Source organism: Polypterus senegalus, chromosome 5 (genome assembly GCF_016835505.1).
Source record: "Polypterus senegalus isolate Bchr_013 chromosome 5, ASM1683550v1, whole genome shotgun sequence".
Taxonomy (NCBI): domain Eukaryota; kingdom Metazoa; phylum Chordata; class Cladistia; order Polypteriformes; family Polypteridae; genus Polypterus; species Polypterus senegalus.
The window spans coordinates 148858411-148874879 of record NC_053158.1 but is presented as its reverse complement, the minus strand read 5'-3'; positions in this window follow the sequence as shown (position 1 = coordinate 148874879).

Sequence of the window (16469 nt, the reverse complement as noted above, 5' to 3'; positions counted from 1 at the left end):
CTGCATAGATTAGAAGTCTTTGGCAAACAGCTTATTATTGAATAAGCACTACTTACATAGCTGCCCAAGTTAATGAAAGAGTTACATGTCCAATTATTTTATCATCTCCATTGTGGAGAATGTTTGCTAAATAGAAAAGTATACAGTCTAATGCAGTAAGATAGATTAATAAAAATTTCCCCACCAAAAATGTATACTCTTGATATATATTGACATTGGTGATATTCATCCTAACTTAAGAATTTGTCAATAATAACACTGCTGAAGTAAATGTATAAGAAATTTAAACGAGAGAGATAACAGGGAGATCTTTAATTCTGATTTGGATATCAAGACATAAAGAGACTCATGAATAGACCTATATAGTAAGTATAGTTACCTATATACGTAGTAACCAAAAAGTTTCAGAGAAGTAGGTGCAGTATAGCTTGAGTCAAGAATTGTGTAATTGGAAAAAGATGATGTGGCAACCCCTAATGGGAGCAGCCGAAAGAATAAAAAGAAGAAGAAGAACTGTGTAATTGTGTTTTGTAATATTAAGAACACCAAAACCAGAATATCTCAAATACCTAACCTTTCGATGATTGGAAGTGATGAATTCTCCAAAAACATGAGAGGTTTTTTGAACAGCAGAATTTTTATTTTTATTCCATTATCAGGCATAAGAGAAACAATACCACGACACAGATTTAGCCATTAAGCCCCTTTACAGCATGCAAGTGTCATGGCCCCACTCCCTTCAATTCCCCTTTTTGGCCAACAGACCAGATACACAGAAACCAAAAACTTAGCTGACTGTATTTTTACTTTTGTACCTGTCAGTTATGCTGTACTATTCTCCACACTCAAATTTTAAAGTACAACTACACACAAAATAATTACTTTAAGTACTAAAACAATTATAGGTGTATATGAAAACAAGATACAACATTTGTTCTTGCTTTATTAAATACTTATTAAAACCATTATACAAGACCCAGCTTTTCTTGCAGTCTTTCAAACTGTGGTTTGGCTAGCGGTATGGTCAACTACAACAACAACAACATTTATTTATATAGCACATTTTCATACAAAAAAATGTAGCTTAAAGTGCTTTACAAAATGAAGAATAGAAAAACAGAAGACACAATAAAAAATAAAAATAAGTCAACATTAATTAACATAGAATAAGTAAGATCCAATGGCCAGAGTGGACAGAAAAAACAAAAAAAACTCCAGACGGCTGGAGAAAAAAAAATAAAATCTGCAGGGATTCCAGACCAAGAGACTGTCCAGTCCCCTCTGGGCATTCTACCTAACATAAATGAAACAGTCCTCTTTGTATTTAGGGTTCTCATGGAAGGAATTGATGATGATGGTCACGTAGACTTCTGGCTTTCAGTCCATCATTGTTGGTGCATCATGATGCTTTGAGTAGGTGGTGGTGGTGCAGGCCGCCACCACATAGAAACCGGAAAAAGAAACAGAAGAGAGAGTAGGGGTCAGTACAGATTTTAGAGCCACTATGAATACTTATTATGATGAATTGAACATACAGAGTATCAGTATTAAGTTAAAGTGAAGTTAGGAGAAAGCCATGTTAAAGTAATGTGTTTTCAGCAGTTTTTTAAAGTGCTCCACTGTATTAGCCTGCTGAATTCCTATTGGCAGGCTATTCCAGATTTTAGGTGCATAACAGCAGAAGGCCGCCTCACCACTTCTTTTAAGTTTAGCTTTTGAAATTCTAAGGAGACACTCATTTGAGGATCTAAGGTTACGACTTTATAAACCATAAGCAGAATTTTAAAGTCAATCCTGAATGACACAGGTAACCAGTGTAGTGACATCAAAACTGGAGAGATGTCAGCAAGTATCTCCTCAGACAGACAGTACTGAACATGAATCCTGGATGGCTTCTCGAATGAAGTGGTGGCATATGCCAGCATGTTTTGTTCTCTTGTGACATACTGGATTCTTTGTCATTGCAATAGCACTTTGATTGTCCTTGCTGATGATTGTCAGCTCAATTACATTTTCACAAAGGTAAGTTAGGAATTGTCACAGCCAGATTACTTCTGGTGTTGCTGAGCTGATGTGCTACATTTTTAGCCTCTGTAGTTGAGAATGATATGTTTGCTGGCTTTGACTTAACAGCTGACTGTTTCTCCACACATTGGGAAAAAATTTCCAGTGGTAGAACATCTGCATCTGTATAATTAATCAGTTCACTGTTGTGCTCTTTTCTATAGTGAAGCTTCAGATCGGCTGTTTTCTTGAGATAGTGAAAGATTTGCTTTACTGCTGTTAGGTAAGCTTCAGTAGGATTTGAGTTGAAATTGGAGACTGCTCCCACCACTTGAGCAATATCAGGATGTGTTGTGATTGCTGCATAAAGAAGATTCTCTTCCATGATTTGAGAGTGAACTGGTTCTACAGCATTATTCTTACATCTTCTTTCACTAGTTTCACATTCAATTCCATTGGAGTACAAACCCACATTTCACCAGCACCTTTGTAATGTAGTTCTTTTGACTTAGTTATAGTTGTCCCTTTTCAACATCAACTTCAATATTGACTCCAAGGAGATAATGAAGACCTCCCATGTCTTTCATCTTGAAGTATTTGGACAGATTTTCTTTGACCTGATTCATCTTGTCCGATGTCTCTGTGATAATTATCAAATCAGCCACAATCAATAGCTTTTTTGTTTTTTGAATGAACACACATGAGTTTACATCGCTCCCTCTGAATCCTATCAATTGTATACACTGTCAAAACTTCTTGTTCCAGCATTGAAGTACTTCCTTGAGTAAGTACAGTAATTGTTTCAATGTACAGAGCAAGTTTTCTTGACCCTGTTGAACATATCCCTTGGGCTGTTGCATGTATGTTTCTTCAGTCAGCTCACCGTTCAGGAATGCAGTGATCACATCAATCTGAATAATTATCATATCCTTCTGAACAGTATATGCTAGAAGAAATCTGATTGATGAGAATCTAACCACATGTGAGAAGGTTTCATCATAGTCAATTCCATATTTCTGTGAGTAGTCTTTTACCACAAGGTAACCTTTAGAGCTTTCTACTCTTCCTTCATGGTTATGTTTGACATTGAACACTCACTTGAAATTTATTGTTTTTCATCCCTCTGGTAATTTCACCAGCTCCCAGATATCATTTTCTATCAGTGACTCATACTCAGAATTTGCAGGCTTTTTCCACTTCTTTCTATATTCACTGCTTAGAGCTTGGTCAGTTGAAATCAGTTCATCAACTTCTACAACATGCAAAGCAAAGTGTTTCACTATAACTGACAAACACAGCTTCACTGCCTTTTTTTCAAGCTTCTTTCTCTGAGCATCTGGTATATGACCGTATGCTGTACAGCCAAACACTCTTAAGAGAAAAACATCTTGCGTTTTGCAATACCATCTTTCATATTGTATTTGTTCTGGTTTTATCACAATTGTTGCATCAGCATTTCGCACAAATGCTGCTGTGTTTGCCTCTGCCCAGTACATCTTGCTGAGACCATAATGTGCAAGCATAGTTTGGGCTGCTTCCATCTTTGTATGTATTCTGCTCTGGTGTTTGGGCCACAGTGACTTCATGACGAATACCTTTGTCCTTCATATAGTGCTGAAATTGGCCTGAGGTGTATTCCCCTCCACCATCTGTTCGCAATGTCTTGATTTGTCTACCTGTTTGGTTGTGACCATTGCTTCAAACTCTTTAAATTTCTCAAACACTTCAGATTTGTTCTTGAGGAAATATTATATACTGCTATGTAACATGAGGTATCATCAATGAAGGTCACAAAATATCCATTGCCTCCTATTGATTCGGTTTGCATTGACCCACAAACATCATTGTGTACTAACTATAGCTGATGTGTTGATTTGATTTCTCCCACTGACTTATGAGATTTCTGATGCATTTTCCCTTCAATACATCCTTCACAGAAACTCTGTTCAGCATCAAGTGGAAAATCCAAACCAGTCCTCAGTTTATTCTTCATCATTTGCTTTACTTTCTCCTCATTAGTGTGACCCAAGCAATGATGCCACAGATCAGCTTTATAGCAATACTGGTTGGCAACTGATGCTTGTTCTAACTGTTCTAAGCATCTTGTTCTGCAACCAAGCTGATACATTTTATTCAGGAGTCACCCTTTTCTTACAAGCTGGCCTTTCTTGTTCTTTATCCAGCACTTTGTCTAACCAAATTATATCACATTGCCTTTTAGTGCTACTGCACGGACACTAAACAGTTTTTGCACATACAACACTATGTCAAAAGAGTTTCAAAGTGTCTCTTTTTGTCTAATAGCATGCTTAGCATCACATGGCAAGATCCATAGGTATTAACTGTTCTGTCATCACCAAGTCCTACTTTTTCTGATTCAAGAAATGGATAATATTGCCCATCACTGTCTGTATGACCAGCCAGCGCATCCACATCACCTTCAGAATCAGTATCACTATTCTCTTTATGTGTGACAGACTTTGTGTGATATTTTATAACAATGATATTCTTTTTCCTAGTTGGACATGTTTTGCTTTATCACAGGTGTAACATTTTAATGTGTCCGATTTCCTTTGCTCTTTTTCTCTCACTATGCAAGTGCTAAATCGTGAAATGTAGTTTCTGTTACACACACCTCCTTTGCTTGTTCATGTTTTAAATCCTCACTAATAGGAGTGCATTGAACATCCTGCAAAGTGAGTCCTTCACGAGTTTCTAAGACAGTCACCAGCATTGAGTAGCCATCTGGTAAACTGCTCAGGAATATATATCATTTAGTCCTCTTCGGATACAGCTGCATTAATGGACACCAATTGATCCATCAGCTTTTTAATTTTTTGCAAATGGTCCTGAACTTGCATATTTTCTTTCATTTGAAGTATCATGAGCTGTTTCTTAAGAAATATCTTATTTGCGTTCATAATGTCCCCTTAATATATTCCACATTTCACGAGGATCGTCATTGCATCAAGTCAAAAGATAATACAGCTCTCAGCTAATTGAAGTGACCAACACTGCTGTTTTTCTTTGAAACTGCTATTGCGTCTGTTGGTATGCGTCATCTGACAAACTCTCTGAACCGTCAAGAATATCCCAAAGATTTTTTACCATTAAACAGTACTTCATTTGGAACTTAGAAGATGACCAATTGTCCTTTGTTACCTTTTCTACCTGCTATTTGTCATTGCTTGCCATCTTTACTAAGAGCTGAAGTAGCCGAGACTAAGGAAACTTTACTCACAGAATTACAGTACTTTTGACGAGAAAAAAAACAATGTTACATTACTCTATGGTTAATCGCACATTTTTTTCGTATTCTCTGAGCCCATAACCTGATGAATTCTTCAAAAACATGAGTGTTCATTATGAGCAGAGTTTTCATTTTTATTCAGTTAACAAGCATAATCGAAGTGCTTTGTCATGTGATAGTTGTGGCAACGCGATATCAGCACATACTCCCAATCTAACAAGCATAAGAGAAAAAACACTATGATACAGATTTAGCCAATAAGCCCCTTCATGGCCCTGTTCATTTTCCATTTTTGACCAACAGACCAGATACACAGGAACCAGAAACTTAGCTATGTATGTTAGTGTATTTTTCATTTTTGTATCTGTCAATTACTATTCTCAACAGGAAGAAGTGTCATACACAGATTTCTCTAAAGGTTTGGTTACTGTAACTGAATGCTTAGTTGGTTTTGCTAAAGCAATAATGAAATGTAAAAAGTTAAGCATGACTTATTTTATTTTTTTCTCTTGCAGCTGCAAGAGCACCTTTTCCAATAACTTGTTTACAAATACTAATTTTCATAAAAAATGCTATCTTGCACTTCCAAAATAAACACAGGAACAAAACGCTATGAAAAATGTTACATGGCAGGGGGCATCCTGTAACAATTAGCCGGCAGGGGGTTGTATTTATTATTGAACATAAAGGCATTCTGCATATGTCAAAATTTAATGCTTCACTGACATTTTAGAAAGGCAGAGTCACAGTCACATAAAGGTACTTTAGTAGAACCCAATTCAGAATCATCGACATTAACATTCCATGATGGTGCAAATAATCCATAATACAAAAAATGTTTTGAAAAGTACTTAGGCAAACGAATGCTGCCTATCAACAGTAAAACAGATTAAGACTAACTGGTAAAAATAAATAACATTAAAGAGAAATAAATTCAATTATATCCAGATCTTACAAAATATACTCTTACAACATTCCATATTTTTTTGCTTTTTTGTGTTTTTGCATGATGCACCTGATGGATTTGTTCTGAAATTTGTCCTGTAATAGTAATATTTAATAATATTCTATATTTGAATCACTAATTAAATCAATACTTCAATATACAGAAGGAGTTTGTCAGTCAAAACTGAAGCATGGTGTCATATAATGCTCATTCCTCCACCAATACATCCCAAATAGCTACATGTACAAATAAATAAAGTGTATTAGCTTATTTAAGAGACAGTTCCTTGTGATTCTTTGCTTTCTTATCCATTAGAAGTCCATTTTTATGGAAGGCAGAGGTTGGAGTGGTTCTAGAAATAGTTTCAGTTCTTCTGGTCTCTGAAATATCTGCCGCTGAGACCATAGAATTAATTTGGTACAATTTACGGTTGTATTTATACTATTTGTCTTGTACTATATAAATTCCTAGACAAGTAGGCAAACTGACTCTGTCTAAAGCTCATTACATGGCAAGTGCTTTCCTTTCCACAGCTGTATATCTCTGCTCCAGAAGCGCTAATGTCCTATTCAGTTTCAAAATGCCACCAAATCCCCTGCTAGATGCACATATATGTAAGATAAAGAAAAGGGAAAAAAATTGATTACTTTAAAGTTCAAAGTAGAATGAAAGAAGCACACTGTGTGGAGTCTGCTAAGTATGACATCTATAGATGTGGTTACTTTCTTTCCATTTTCTGAATCAACTTGGTGAGAGTATCAGTCAGTGAAATGTGGCATAATACAGTGATAATACTATACTACACATAAAATACTTCAAATTTTCATTAACGGAAATATATCATGGCTGCATTGTGCCAACTTCATTAAAAGAATATCCAACCAAGATTTAATTTTTGATGAATGTGAATTTTATATTATTGTTAAACATGCTAAGAATAACAGGGGGCCTAAAATAACCTCATACACAACCATTAAGGTGCCACTAAGGCATTTCTACCAAGCTATTATGTACTTGCCCCTTCTGATTCACAATGAAGGACAAATCACAATCTAAATTAAACCTCATCTATTTAAATCTACTGAAACACATTTCTAGTATTTACCACCTCACAACATTTGCTATAAACAACATTTGAAAGCAAAAGTATGCAAGAAATTAAATTTGGTAGCCTTCGCTAACTATACTAGCTATTGCAGATTTCTGGCAAGTTATACTCAAAACAGTTCTTAGCCAATGGGCACTTTTAACAACAGTAAATTTGGGCTATCTAAGCTGCTGAAATAATAGATTAGGGCTGGAGCTTCCAGACATTTGCAGTTAGCTGCACTATGCAATCAGCTCAAGATGATTCGGTGCTGATCTGCTCTTACTATTTTTTTACAGTAATAAGACTAACTTTCAGGTTTACCACTGTTGCAGTGTGCTGCTGAGTTATGGACTAGCAGCAGAGCAAGGCTAAGTTTAAGTGCACTTGAAGTTGGAGAAGGGGAACAAAGTTACGCACTAACATAGACCACCTCATGAAGGGTTTAAGGGACTTAGTATGTTGGGTAGTATTGCAAAATTATTTCGCACACATCAGACAGACTGTCACAGACATGAAAAAATACATATATGCCATTAAAAAATATAAAAACCATATTTTACTTTTATATTTGTAATGAAATATAGCATGATGCTAAATCAAATATATTTAACGAAATTCCATAGAAAAGACATGTATTGCTTGGAGATATTTATATTGTGTATTATAAGAAATAGAAAAATATGGATCAACATACTTGGGGGTCCACATTAATAACATGTTGGACTGGTATTGGAACAATGAGGAACATATAAGAAAGAGAAGAACAGGATCTTTTTTCCTTAGGAGACTGCATTCCTTTAATGTGGGAAGTGACATCCTTCACATCTTCTTTAACTCTGTAATGGTCAGTGGGATTTTCTATTCTGGGGTGTGCTGGGCTGGAATCGTCACTTCAAGAGAGGCCCACTGAATCAATTAAATGTGCAAACACAGTTATAGTTTGTACTTCCTGGAGGTAGTAACGAAGTAGAGAATATAAAACTAAACTGAGTGCCATTATGAACAAAGCTGCACATCCTCTCTCCGACACACTAACACTGAGTACTTTTAGTCAACAAATTATTCAGCAAAACTGTGTCAAGAAATGCTACTGGAGCTTCTTTTATACCAAGAGCAAATAGGCCTGCCTCAGTGTGACTGTGACAGCCAAATCAGAACTTTTCTTTCTTTTCAATTTTCTTGCTTTAAAGTCATTCCAGTGTTTGTTCAGATAAATTGTGTGTTTATATTTACTTATTTATTTACTGTCTTATCTACCTATTTATGTCTTTATTTAAATAGGTTCTCTAAAATTCCAATTTTCCCTATGGGGACAAATAAAAATCTATCTATCTATCTATCTATCTATCTATCTATCTATCTATCTATCTATCTATCTATCTATCTATCTATCTATCTATCTATCTATCTATCTATCTATCTATCTATCTAGAGTCTGTGTCACTAATTAATTAATCAGCATAATACTTATATCAAGTGACAGAGGTTGCTGCCATTGTCTTATGCCCTGTAATCACCTTTCTGGCTTCTGCTTTTATCTGCTACCATAATTTATTTTTAAGATTTTGCCATTTTACCATGCTGTATTCCTTTAGAGTATTGAGGTGGTATCTTTATGAGTGTCCTTCAGATCTGATATGACATCAAACACATTATGTATTATTAACATTATTTTCCACAACTGCTCAGACTCTGACTAGGCATATTATACCCTTCTGGCAACGACACAAATTTGAAAAAGAAATGATAGGAAAAATAATAAAACAGACAAATCCAGTTGTTGTTACTTTTAGTCATAAACAAAATAGTTGTAAATACTTAATAAAAATACACACATTTTATTGCAATATTAAAATAATTTAAAATTAAAAAGTTAGCAATTTTCTAAAAATATTTCCATTTTTCTTTTGCATAATCCATGTTCCTTGACACCATGTTGAGTGTTTAAATACCAGGGAATTTCCTTACCAGTTAGTTGAGCCGAAGAAGCCACTTGGGTGAGTAGCAAACTATCATCAAGAACACACAGCAAGACCAGTTACTTTTGACTTACTACTAATATTGTGGTTTTGTGTAACTAATTATAATTAATTTCAATTTTTCATTTAAACCCCAAAAAATATTTTTAATTTAAAAAGCAGTGCATTGTGTAATAGGCAGAACAATAGACAACATTTTACCATAAAAATTCATTTTTTCATTTTTCAATAATTCAACAACATACTGTACTTTTAATATTGCCTTACTTTGTTGTAAAATAACATTTCAACAATACATTTCTAATGTACCAAGCAACTCTGTCCATCTTGTCAACGACAAACATCTTAAGTTGAGGGGCAGGCTTGTGTGAGAGCTGACAACCAATGGGTGCAACAATGAGGAATAAGGAAGCTGGTGTTTTAGACATCACAATCAGAAGGGAAGCTTTTGTGTCAGACAACTCATGTTTTATGGATCACGAAAAAAACTGAAAAAAAGAAACAAAAATGGCTGCAGTCAAACTCATACCTGTAAACCATTTACACAAGACAACATCATCAGACAACATAATAGACAGAGCAGATATTTTTACTTCGATAAAATAAGTATTGCATTGTGTTGCTCGTTACTTTAAAAGGAATCAGACTTCATAACCTCATGTTACTTTAAATGTGTTACCCTACTGCTCTCGATATTGTGTTGCTGAGTTCAACACTGTATGTTAAGTTCATCAATATAAATTAAACACTTTCTGAAATACTGAGACAGATTATTTCAGACAGGAAAATGAATAATGTGATCACCCAAACATTTGCTTCTGGAATTTTATTTTGCGGATGATTCCACCTGTGGCTGATGAAAGTGTGAGTGAAGGAAATACATGCCAAGGCTGACAGAGTTCAAAGTGCATGCACAGACTACAAAATCCTTAACAGTAACCCAGTTAAGGGTTTACATGGCACATAATCGGATTATCTTAAGAGAAATCTATCTCTGCCCACCAGGTTTCCTAGGGGCCAATAGTGTAGTTTCTCTAACCTGAACAGAGGTTTACATAACATTTTAGAAAACAGATTTCTATGAATAGCCAGGTTATTGAGGGACATGTAAACATGCCTCTTGACTATACTTGACATTGAAAATGACCCGCAGGACTTCAGTAGTGCCTCTAACTTCTGCAATTTCTCCAGGGGAGCTATTGTTGGCATGGTGAAGCTGACTTTCTATAAGACCAGAGCAGTTCCCAATAGCTGTTGGCTTCAATGTACATTTTTTATCATTTCCAGAGATGAATTCCATCTTGTCAAGATGTCTTATATACTCCTTCTATTTCCCATTTGGAATTTGCTGTTGTGCTAGTTCTGCAGCATTTGATGGACTGCTGTGTTTGAAGTGCCCAAGAATTTTTCAGCATTTTGCTAGGACATTTTGTCTTTGGAGACACTGTGATGGAGACTATGGACAGTGGAAGGCAGGTGTTTAAAAGGCAGCAAGTTTCATGCAATATATGTGGTAAATGTAGTAAGTTTCTTTTTAGTATCCTACTGCTTTGCTACATCCATTAAATGATTAGTGCATAGTTTATCTCTTTTGCTTTCATTACAGTCGAAGCATATGAATGCAGTTTCCAATTTTAATGAATATAATTTGCAGTAACCCAGAGATAATTGTGGTTACTCACCAACATCTAGTAGTCTCCTTTGAGAGCAAATCATTCCTTGTTTCTACTTCTCAGTTATTGCTACCAACATGGTTACCATACTTGTGAGGCTGGTGACACTCAAGGTTAACTCATATATTGAGTCGATGAATGCAAAGTAAAAGAAATACCATAATGTAAATTGGCCTCCAAGCTGTAGCCATCCACTCTACTATTGCTTTTGTTAACCTGGTTAAACTGTTAAAGTCACACACCACTCAATTCTGATTGACTTTAAGCTGACAAACAGCATAGCAACAGTCAACAGATAAATCCCAAAATGGCATCACCCGTGAAAAATACAAGATGGTGCTGTGGGAGAATAAAAAAGTATGTATATATTTTTTAAAGCCCCACCAACCATTTAGAAAAACAAAAACTGGGAGTTAAAGCATGTCATATAGAAGATGACGCTGTTTACTAGTAAAACTAGAATCAATGTTCATATCTTTTTATTCATATATAAAAATACTAATTTGTGAATTTGTAAATTTTTACAAAAGAGGTCTTCTTTATTCTAGAGGTGAGAACAATATTGTGACACAGAAAAATCATCTGCTCAAAAACACAAAAGAAACATTTTTAGGAATGCAAGGGTGCCTATATAGGGTCCTTTCTTTGTTCTTAATTCTTTATTGTGCAATTCACATTTTACTGCACACAAAAAAGAATTGTTACTGCATATGTTCTTCGGAATGCAGTATCCATAAGCTGCCATGTGTACTGTCTTGGAAAATACTTTAAATGATAACTGAAAGCTGCTTTTAACCTTTCTTCCAGTTATACAACTACCATTTAAAATTTCCCTCAATCCCTTCCTCCAGCTTTTAGTTTAATTAATAGTCTTTCGTGTGGCAAGTTATCAAATGTCTTCTAAAAATCCAAATGGCTAATAAACATAATAGTACTTTTCCTAAATCTATTAAGTTACGGAAGAGCAGCCTTCCTATAAGCTATGATCTGTCTTTTCCAGGTTGCTGCAGTTCACAAAATGCACTAATCAGAATCTTTAGAAAAAATGTCCTTCTGGTCATTAAAAGACATATATAAGAATATAATTCAATAATTCAATTATGTTTAAAATGTAAGAGAATAGAGTCTTGCAAATTCATAGCAAATAAAAAGATTTTGCTTTAATTTAGAGATTAATATGTTTCTTGCTCCTTTAGTTTTTGTCTATTGCTAGCCAATTTTCAATCTGTGCACATGACTAACTTCACAAATATAATATACTGTATTCTCTGGCCAAAAGATCTTTGGGCAGTTGACCTTTTATGGACACGGTGACTTTAAGCCAGTGCATTGAGGCAAGAACTAATAGAGGTATTTAGAAAGTGAACAAAGAAGCATGTCTATGTGAAGGTCAATCTTGCCAAGAAATTTGAACAATAGCAAAAATGAGCAGGTGGAAATAAATCTGAAAAAACCAATACAGGGGAGCTCACATAGCGGCCCTCAAAACCTGACCACCAAGGAGAAGAATTATAGAAAACGCTGAAAAATTACAATATCAGGAGATGACGCTCATTGTGTCTAAGGCACCCCAGACTTACTGGATGGATCGTCGGATCATTTAAGCTTATTTTAGAACCAGGATAAAAACAATGAACACAGCAAGGAAAAGGTTAATAGCAGACGGCAGGTCATCATACACTGCTGTTTAATAAAGCACATCTCAAATGTTATAGAAAATTTCAATGCCAAAATCAGCAGCAATAACGATGAATACAAGGAGGTCATTGGATGGCAGGGTCCAGGTGAAATGAATGTTAATGGGGAGAGATTTGTATATCTGTGTGTTATTGATGAAAGAATTTTACCTCATAGACTGATAAACAATGCTGATTGGGTGTCACTGGATTTATCTATTGTAAACAACATAGATCACATGTGCCTCACCAAGAAATTCAGAAGGTCACTCCAAGATGTGCATGTTAAACATGGAGCTGACATTGCCTCAGATCATTATCTCCTGATTGCCCGTTTGCAGCTGAAGTTAAAAATAAGCAGAAGGAAAAAAAACAGCAACAGAGGTTCAACATAGCACTTCTAAGAAATTCAACCAAGCAAGTTGAGTATGGACTCTCTCTCAGAAACAAGTTCCAAGTACTGCAAGAGCTGGAAAAAGAGTTGTCCATAGATGACGACTGGAACGTAGTGAAGGAGGCAGGAATAAAGATGTGTCAATTAGTATTGGTCCCCAAGAAAAAGGGCCACAAAACATGGATATATAAGAGTAGATTATATAAGATCCATTGTGTAAAGATATCCCTTGGGTGAAATTTGTGCAAGTTATAGAGATAAGGCCACAAAATGTAATCAAATGACTTTTCTGCATCCAAAGAAAGTCATAGATTTTCCAATGTTTCTGAAAATTTTGAATAAGTAGTAATTAAGAAGTACATTGTAAAATGACTTAAAGCAATTAACAAACCTAATCTGATCTTCTTTCAAAGGTAGAAGATCCTCAATTGGCATAGCAGGTATTTTTGAAAGCAACTTAAGGTCTTCAATACATTTAAAAGAGCAGTTGACCAATGGGAACCAAAATTCTTTGGACATTTCCATTTCTTAAAAATTAAACAAATATTACCACTCATTGTTAATGCTGATTGGTTATGAATCATTAAACATATTCAGTAAAATATCCACAATGAGATTCAGAAACTTCAAGGTGCTACATAAATATAATGTATTATTATTATTATTATTATTATTATTATTATTAATAAAGCTTTTCCACTCACAGCTAAAACACCTGGATCCATTGATCCTCTTTGACTGTAGCTTCAAGCAGCTAAATGTTTGGAAATCTTAACATTCTACATATTATTCTGATCAACTCATACTGTATGTCCAAATGATTAGGAATGGTAAAATGTCTTCCATTCATTTTGGAATAGCTGCAGGCAGTTCAGGTACAATACAATTGACTGTATTTTGGCAAGCTTTACACCTGACCCTTTACCTTGTTAATGGTAAGCCCACATGGTGGTCCTCTGCAGATTTTTGGGCTGAGCACTATAAGGCTACAAGTGTCATCTGACTATAAAGCTTGCAAGTGAACTCCATTTCTAGGCTTGGCTCCAAGGCCAACAGTAACATTCATTTATATATGACATTTACATACAAGGGGTATGTAGCCCAACATGCCTCAAAATAATAAAATAGACAAAAGAAAAATATTATAAACTAGGGGGCTTAGCCCTTCGCTTCACAAAAATAGAAGGCTACATCCCGAAAACAGGGTCCATTACTTAGCCTTTGTATTGTTTAGTTTTGAGTAGTAAGTAGAATGATTCTAATAGTAAATAACATAGAGAAATAATACAAGAACAGTGCAGGAAGAATATAAGACATTCAAATTTTAACATTATAGAGAAAGTCCATCCAGTGAAGTTCATGTCCAATTATAAAAGCATATACAACCTATTTGTTCATCTGCATCATTAGGAGCAGCCTCAATCACGGACTGTTAGAAGTGGCACAATACACCATTGCAGAGAACTGCAAAAAAGAAAATGGTCACTGATTTAATTATACTAAAAAAGAATATTGAACTGCCAATTCTAATCAACGAAAGCATTCATATATGGTAGACTAAGCAAAGACCAAATTTTAAAAAATGGTTCTTTAGAAGTTTTTAAAGATTTTTACAGAGACAGTCTGATGTATGTCTATCAGCAGTTCATTCCACAATCTAGGGGCTTAAGCACTGAAAGCTGCCTCACAGGTTTTTTTATGCCTTGTTCTTGGTATATTGAGCAGACCAGTATTGGAAAATATCATATTGTGAGCTGGAACAAAGACTGGGAGACACTCCAAAATATAGATCCTAAAAAATATTATTAGCCAGTGTAATGAAGCTAAAACTGGTGAAATACACTCAGTTTTGTTTTTGTTTTTTTTTTTGGTTAAGATTCATGCTGCTGCATTTTGAACTAACTGAAGTTGATTTATTTTTTTTTCTTACGTAATCCTGATAGAAGTACATTACAGTAATCTACCTGCCTAAAAACAAAAACACAAATAATTTTTTTCACTGTAAAAAAACCATCTTCAAAATTGTTAATTGAGCTTTACTTTAAAAGTTAAATGAACTAGCAGTTCATTAAAATTTTGAATCAACTGTAAAAAAATAATTGAATTCAGTCTTTTTAGTTTTGTGTTATGGGAATGTGCGAAAGAAAGTTTGGGGAACTTAATAATTTAAGTTTATAACTGGTTTTGATACTCCACGATATTGCACATGCTCATTGCATTCTTTGATGCTCTCATGTTAGGAGCCATTTTGGGTTAGGGTAATTTCCCGCTAAAGTAAGCATCGTTACTTTCTCCATCGCCATTTTCTTCAGTTTCTCTGAGAGAAAAGCGCTCAACAAATTCTTTATCAGGTTGAAACGACAAGCCGATATCTTTAGGCTTAATAAGGTAAGGTTACATTAATCTGCTTAAGTCACGCGTTAAATAAATCACTTTGATGAATATATATTTAGGATTTATTAAAGACTAAAGTAAAAGTATTCTACATGTCGAGGGTTCGGTCAGTTTGATGTGGTTTTCCCGTGTAGGAAGTTTAGTTCCAGTTTGTTTTACAAATGTTGAATTTCCCCTATTTAGTACAATGTTATTTATCACTCTGAAGGGTGTTCGAATGTGAGCACTCTTGAGAGACGTAAAGTTCTCTTGTAGAAAACCTGGGCTCCCGAGAACTTGTGCTCTAAATTGTTTGAAATTGAAAAACACCCTTGATTTCTGTAGCTTCTCAAATGGTAGGTATGCATTTCAAAAATAAAAGACCCCAAATATAGCATGTAAGTATTGCATGTCATTTTAAATGTCTTCGTTTGAATAAAAAGGCAAAATATGAGTTGTGAAATGTACTTTAGGAACTGAACTTCAAAAAAAAAATTGATTTGTGTCTGTTTGTTTTTTAACGCAGTTAACTTTGCATTGGTATAAAATACTTTCAGGTTTTGGCACAAGAATGAAACCTTGTTGGAGTCAACTAAAATCCACATAATTAAGAATTCTTGCAAGCCACTACATTGCCCAGCAGATAAAATCATGCCCTTTGTGAACTGAATTCCATGCTTGTGAATGTTTGCAGCTACCTACCTAAACCTGGAAACATATTGCCATGAATTGGCTTTTGGTTGCCAATTAGTGGGTGACTCCTGCGAAATCTAGCAGGGTGGGACAACACTGATCATTCTTTTCATCGGCAGGTAGCATGCACATGCAATTGTGCCGTTAAGAAACGGATCATCTAAGGGGGTGTTAGTTGTCCTGGACTTGCTCAGTATCAGAGAACCTGGCTCCAGTGATTTCATGTTATCTACTGTCCGGTGATTCTACAACCTCATGTCTGCCCTCCCAGGTATTCACAACTTCCCTCTAGAGGATCAGGCCTCCATGTCATGTGCTGGGTCTAGGAGATCAAGGCTCATATCGAATTTATGTCCACCCTACTGCATATACCTAGTTACCAGAGTGGCAT